Source organism: Rhagoletis pomonella, unplaced genomic scaffold, assembly GCF_013731165.1.
Source record: "Rhagoletis pomonella isolate Grant_MI unplaced genomic scaffold, Rhpom_1.0 Rhpom_scaffold_00002, whole genome shotgun sequence".
Lineage (NCBI taxonomy): Eukaryota > Metazoa > Arthropoda > Insecta > Diptera > Tephritidae > Rhagoletis > Rhagoletis pomonella.
Window position 1 is genome coordinate 49,238,092 of NW_023458556.1, and position 6,006 is coordinate 49,244,097.

The 6,006-nt window shown below is 35.1% G+C and overlaps 1 long non-coding RNA gene across 1 annotated transcript; it reads right to left on the reverse strand.

Annotated features, from left to right (window-relative positions):
* Positions 1 to 1,049: 1,049 nt before the first annotated feature.
* Positions 1,050 to 1,904, reverse strand: LOC118734678. Its single transcript, XR_004992408.1, has 3 exons — positions 1,533 to 1,904; positions 1,222 to 1,356; positions 1,050 to 1,130 (listed from the first exon to the last, which is right to left on the reverse strand). It is a non-coding gene; the product is annotated as an uncharacterized LOC118734678 (long non-coding RNA).
* Positions 1,905 to 6,006: the final 4,102 nt, after the last annotated feature.

Consider the following 6,006-nt stretch of genomic DNA (forward strand, 5'->3'; position numbering starts at 1 on the left):
AGTCCGTAAGAAAATTTAAAAATTTTCACAGTTGCGCCCTCTGGCGGAAGTTTTAAGAAAAAGAAAAGTCCAAAAATGGATTTCTCATACCAAAAAACCCTTATAGCATGTCTTTATTCAAACTTAATTACTTTTTTACGACACTTATCAATACTATGCACACCCATATGCTGGCACATTTTGACTATTTGTTTTGTATTATTATTTTTTAATTACATTTTTATAAAAGCATAGTTCATGCTATAACAAAAATCCTATCAATACAGTTTGTACAATAATTCAAAAAAATCAACAAGGCTTCACCAAAATCTTTCACTTTTCATTCATTTCAGGAAAAAAGTGTGCAAACTTTATTATACTAGAAATGAATGGGCTATAAAATTGCGTACCGAAAATATTTTTAAACATCGGAATAAAAAGTGAAATTTTCACTCTTGGTTTAATTTTTGCACAAAGTTGGAACGAACTGCATATATTTTTATGAAAAATAGTAAATAGTCAAAACTTGTCAATATGTGGCTGTCGCATATTTATGATAGGTTAGCAAATTTAAGCGAAATCGATGTAGTTTAACCCACGGTATTTATTCAAGGCTTGTTTCCGAAATGCTCCACTATGCACCGTTCTCATACGTCATTTATAGATTAACGCGGTTACTGAGGCCACCAGTGCGTATGAAAAAGGGGGAAGTTTTCATTTTCTTTGCAATGTGATTACATGCTAGTACATACATACATACATATCGTCGTTTAAAGTATAAAACGTCGCGTAGCGTCATTCTGAAAAACCGCGTAACTGAAATTTTTTGCCAAGCATTGGATTTGCTCACCGAAGCTCTTGGCTAAAGCCTTATCCATTCGTATATATGTACATACATATGTATGTATGAATGTATTATTAATCTCCCTCAGCATACTGTATCTGGCAATGCTTTGTTTATTCTACTGCATATCTAATTTTTTGTTTTTTTTATTGTTTTTTTGTTTATTTGTTTGGTGGTGTTTTTGTTTATTTTTTTGGTTGTGCTTTTTTTGTTTTTTTTTTTTATTCCCACTGCTTTTGCTTTTGCTGCATTTAAAAAATAAAGTAGTTTATTTTTCATCATCATTTGCCTTTGTTGTACTTCTGTTCTATAGTATTTTTATGAGAGAGAATTCGTTTTACCTACACACTTCGAGTCTGAAAATATTTGTTTTTTTTTATACTTTTGCACGCGCTCACCACCATTATTGCATCGTAGTACACTAAGAAAATGTGCAGAGTAAGCTCACGAAGAAATTTTTAAAGCTCTCGCGTACATCTTCGCCGTTGTCAGTGTTGCCGCGGCGTTCAGAGGAAACATATCACCAAAATTCCCTAAAACAAGAGTATCATGAAAAAAAATTTTAAGTATAAAAGTATCACTCTTAAAAAAACCCCACGTCGAATTCTTAAATTAAAATGGTAGTTTCAGTTTTTTATTTAGATCGTTGACAGTTTTTACTACTATTCTTAGGTTTTTAACACATGAAACTAAATTTCACAATACTTACTAGATTAATCTGGATTAAATTGTTAGCCCAGTCCCACGCCCACAGCTTCAAACACAAAAAGGAAAAGGAACGACAATATTACCCTGTTCCCGCACTGCCCGATTTAGTGAGAAATTGTTCGCAAAATACATGATTAATGTGTGAAAGCATACGACTTCGTACAATTTCAGACTAAAGCCTGTAGTACGCGACCAGGCTAGTTGTCTGTAGCTAACAGTGATGCCACACGCAAATTAATGGTGGTATGTTCAGTGAAAGAAAACAAACTTAATGTGTTGCCACAAAATCATAAAAGTCTTAAGATGGAAAGAGTTACCCAAAACTTATTAGCAAATCAAAATGTATCAAAATTTATACTAAGCCAAAAATAAAAGTATCTTTCAAAAATTCGATGAAAAACGTATCATTTTGATCCATTTGCTTCAAAACGGTAACACTGGTCGTTGTTTAGCTGGGTTTGCGTGCGTGTGTGCGGGTGTGTGAGTGTCCACTAAAAATGCTCTATTGACTTTGATTGCTTTTACTTGGTTGGCTTTGCTCGTCAATACTTTTGTACCGTTGTATTTTGTTGTGTTTTTGATTTCACTGTTTTGGTCGTTGTCCGCCATGTCTGCTGCTTACTATAGCTGTTCTGTATATGTACGTTTGCTTGGTTGTGATTTCCTTTTATCAATTTCTTGTTTAAAATTGTGCAAGTCAAAAATCATTTTATAACGTTCGTAGTTCGCTTAACGGTCAGACGCGCTGCCGTTGTGTCTCCACGAGACCAAATAAATACTTAAAAAAATATTAGGTACTAGTAAATGGTATTTAGAGTCTCGTATGGTACATAAGACAGTTGGAGTTTGAAGAAAAGTATAAGACGGGAATTCATTGCGTGCTGTGAACTTTCTCGATAGAATTTAAAATTTTTTTTTCGATTTTTTTGCGCATGAAAAATTGCTGTTTCATGCTATAACGTAACACTGCCAGCGTAAAGTGCAGAATACTATAAACTAACGATTTTTATAGTACACTAATGCATCTGCGACGCTTCTGGAAGTGAGTGAGTTGACGGTTGAAGAAAACTGCAATAGTTTTTCTGTTAAGTTCGAGTCAAGTAGGTTAATTGAACTGAACTTTGAAAGAGAAAAGTACATTGTAGTGTTTATTTCATGGTGAATAACAGACAAAATCACCGTATTCTATTAGAAATTATTTCTACTAGTGTGAGCGCAACCAGGCAGCAGTTGCCATCAGTAAAACAGCTGCATACCAGAATAGAAAATTCGAACAAAGAACTAAACGATTTTATCAACGTCAGTTTTAGCCGTCAGTAGACGGTCAAAAAGTAATATATTCTATATGCTAATAATTAATTGTGGTTTCTAAGTTACAGCAACAAAAATTCAAAGTGAAAGCTATCTACTTGCGAGTAAAGGAAAATATAAATAAATGAAAAGCATAAAGAAAGAGGCAAAAATAATTCTTTCTACCTGTTTGTAAATAAAAAGAAGAAGAACAAGAGAAAAAATAATAAAAAAAATCAAATAAGACAGCAACAACAAAACTTCGAAGAAAGCGTCGCTTAACTCAGCTTTAATTGAGTTCACTGTCTAAAGGTTGGCTGTGTTTTGTTTCGATTTCACAACGTTTCGCCGCAGCTCAACAGCGTCTCGGCACACAAATCTTTCGCATATACATACATACATATGAAATTTTTAAGTTTAACTTTGAAATAAACGAATATGCATTAAGTTAATTCGTTTTGTATGCAATGCAAATGTAAACAAAGGCGGAGGTGCTCAAAAATCAGCTGATTTCGTGACACAGTAATGCACGGTTGAAAAAAATAAAACACAAATCAAAAAATTGTTATGTACATCAAACAATAATTAAACGAATTTAAATATTTAGAAAGTGAAGTGCAGTGCAGCAGTTTGCTAAAAGGCGCAGAAGAAAACAAGCAACAGCAAAGGTGTAATCATCAAAAAAAAGTATATATAAATCTCATGCAATCATAGTATTTTCGCAGAAATCCCTAAAATAATTGCGCTGACGTCAGCTACAGTGGCGCGACAGCTTATGCGAATATGATGTGTATGCTTTTACTTACATACGTAGATATATACATACATACATACATACATGCATACATATGTATCGCGCAGAAAGCAGCATTTAACAAATTGTTTAAAAAGTAAAAATAATAAAATAATAATCAGCAACAGACTGCAAGCCGTAGGAAAAAAGCGAGCAGTGAATTGTGTCAATACCAAATGTAAACAACAACAAAACGTTGCGATTTAGTGCGACTTCAAAGTGACATATGTAGCGATTTTTGTGGGTGATTTTTTTCCGAGTACATACGAACGAAATGCACTGCGTTTATTAAGTTGAGGAGCGAGTAACGTGATATTCTACGAAGGTAAATATTTTGAATCAATATGGTTTAAATTCATCAAAGAAATGTACGCAAATAAAAAACATTAGGGTGGGTCACTTTTTTCTACGTGTAATTCTAAGCAAATTTGCCGAAGAAACTAAAATAATTTGAAAATGTTGACTGTTGCGCCCTCTGGTGGAAAAATAAAGAAACAGATAACCAAGAACTGGATTCCTCATACAAAAAAACTCCTTGTAGCATGTTTTTATACAAAATTTAAGCATATCTTTACGAAACTTCAGCAAAAGGCTAAGAAACCTATTTTCGCAATTTGGCAAAATCCAAATTGATTTTTTTAGACCCTCTGTGCCATACGCGCATAATCTGAAAAATTACCCATACAAATTGACCCGCCCTATTATACATACATATGTACATAGATAGTTACATAATTAAAAATCGTCGATGAATTTGCCAAACAGCCCATCGACCAGTTGCAAAACTACCTAAATCGCCGTAGTGGCAAAATGAAATTTGGTAACACTAAACTTTAGGCATCGTGCTTCATGCATAAAAATCGTTATTCCAACAACAGATGTCTAAAATAACAGCTAGAGGAAATGCCGTTAAAACCCCAGTTTTTTGGTATGTTGTAAAATTTTAGTGCCGCAAGCAAGTCTGCGACATTAAAAAACTGTAAATTTCTGGAAAAACTTTTTCGATCAAAAAAACGTTAGCCTTCAAAAACGAGGAGTTTTTAATATATTAATTTTATTCAACATAAAAAACAAACAAACTATTCATTTTAGGGAAAATAACATAAACCGTTTAATCCAGTGGGTCCACGGCGACGTGATCAAAATATGGGGGTCCATGAGTTGTGAATGAGGGTCCACGAAAATTTATCTGGTTTCGAAGTAAAGAACCAAAATGATTGCTTGATAGCCTTTTTATTTAAATTTATTTTTTTTTGAGTGGTACTTTGGGTTTTCATACGTGGGGAAGCCTTAGAGGCCACCTGCAGACTAAAAAGAACCGGACGCTGGTATGACAATGAGTGGGCGCCGCTAAAATTGCTGGCGGCAGAGATTTAAGCAATTCTGTCTTTTCAATGCTACAGGATAGTACCATTACCTTTGTTGAAGAAATTCTATAATGTTGAGTTCCCTGAGACTGAATGCTGGTTTGATTCCAAAACTGATTCTGGGTCATGATCTGGGGTTTTTTTCGAGGTTAATGGAGATAAGATCCACTTTTATGTAGGGGAATATGCTTCGGTCTTCCAGGCTGAGGTAGTTGCAATACTCAAAGCTATGGACTACGTGGTAGAACATAGGTCGAGGGGAAGGAGTTTACGTGACCGCAGTGACAACCAAGCTGCACTTAAAGCATTGACCAGCCCCCTATTTAACTACTTCCAAACTAGTTCGGCAATGCAAGTCTTGATTAAAAAATGATGGTGAACATAACGAGGTTGTTTTACTCTGGGTGCCAGGTCACTCTGGAGTACCTGGTTATGAGACATCTGATCAATTGGCCAGATTTGGCTCAGACCAGGCATTCCTCGGTCCGCAACCAGTTTTAGCACTCCCACCTTCGGCAATCGAAGCCACCATAAGAAACTGAGTGAATACTTCGCTCAGAAATGACTGAGAGGCATCGAGGGGATGCAGGTGGACAAAACTCATATTGCCTTCAATCTCACAAGGTCTATCTAATTTTTTGCTCTCACTGAGCAGACGCCACTGCAGACAACTTGCTGGACTGCTGACTGGTCACTTCACGTGGCACAAACACCTGATTGTGATAGGCGTAAATGACAAGTCCATTTGCCCATCTTGCCTTGAAGAAGATGAGACGGTGGAACACTTTTTCTGCTTCTTCCTTGCTTGGTTATTTGTCATCGATTTTTTTTAACTCGTTCTTTTCTCTATTGTCAGTTTCTGAAAAGTTTGGCGTAAAAAGCTTAGCCGTTTTTATGTTTTAAGTTTTGTGTTTTATAAACGTGAAAAAATATTTTTCGCCTCATTTTAAAACTCGGAGCGATAAAAATAAAAAAGATGCCATTAACACAAATAAACTATTTTACATATACTCCACGTGCAAAGT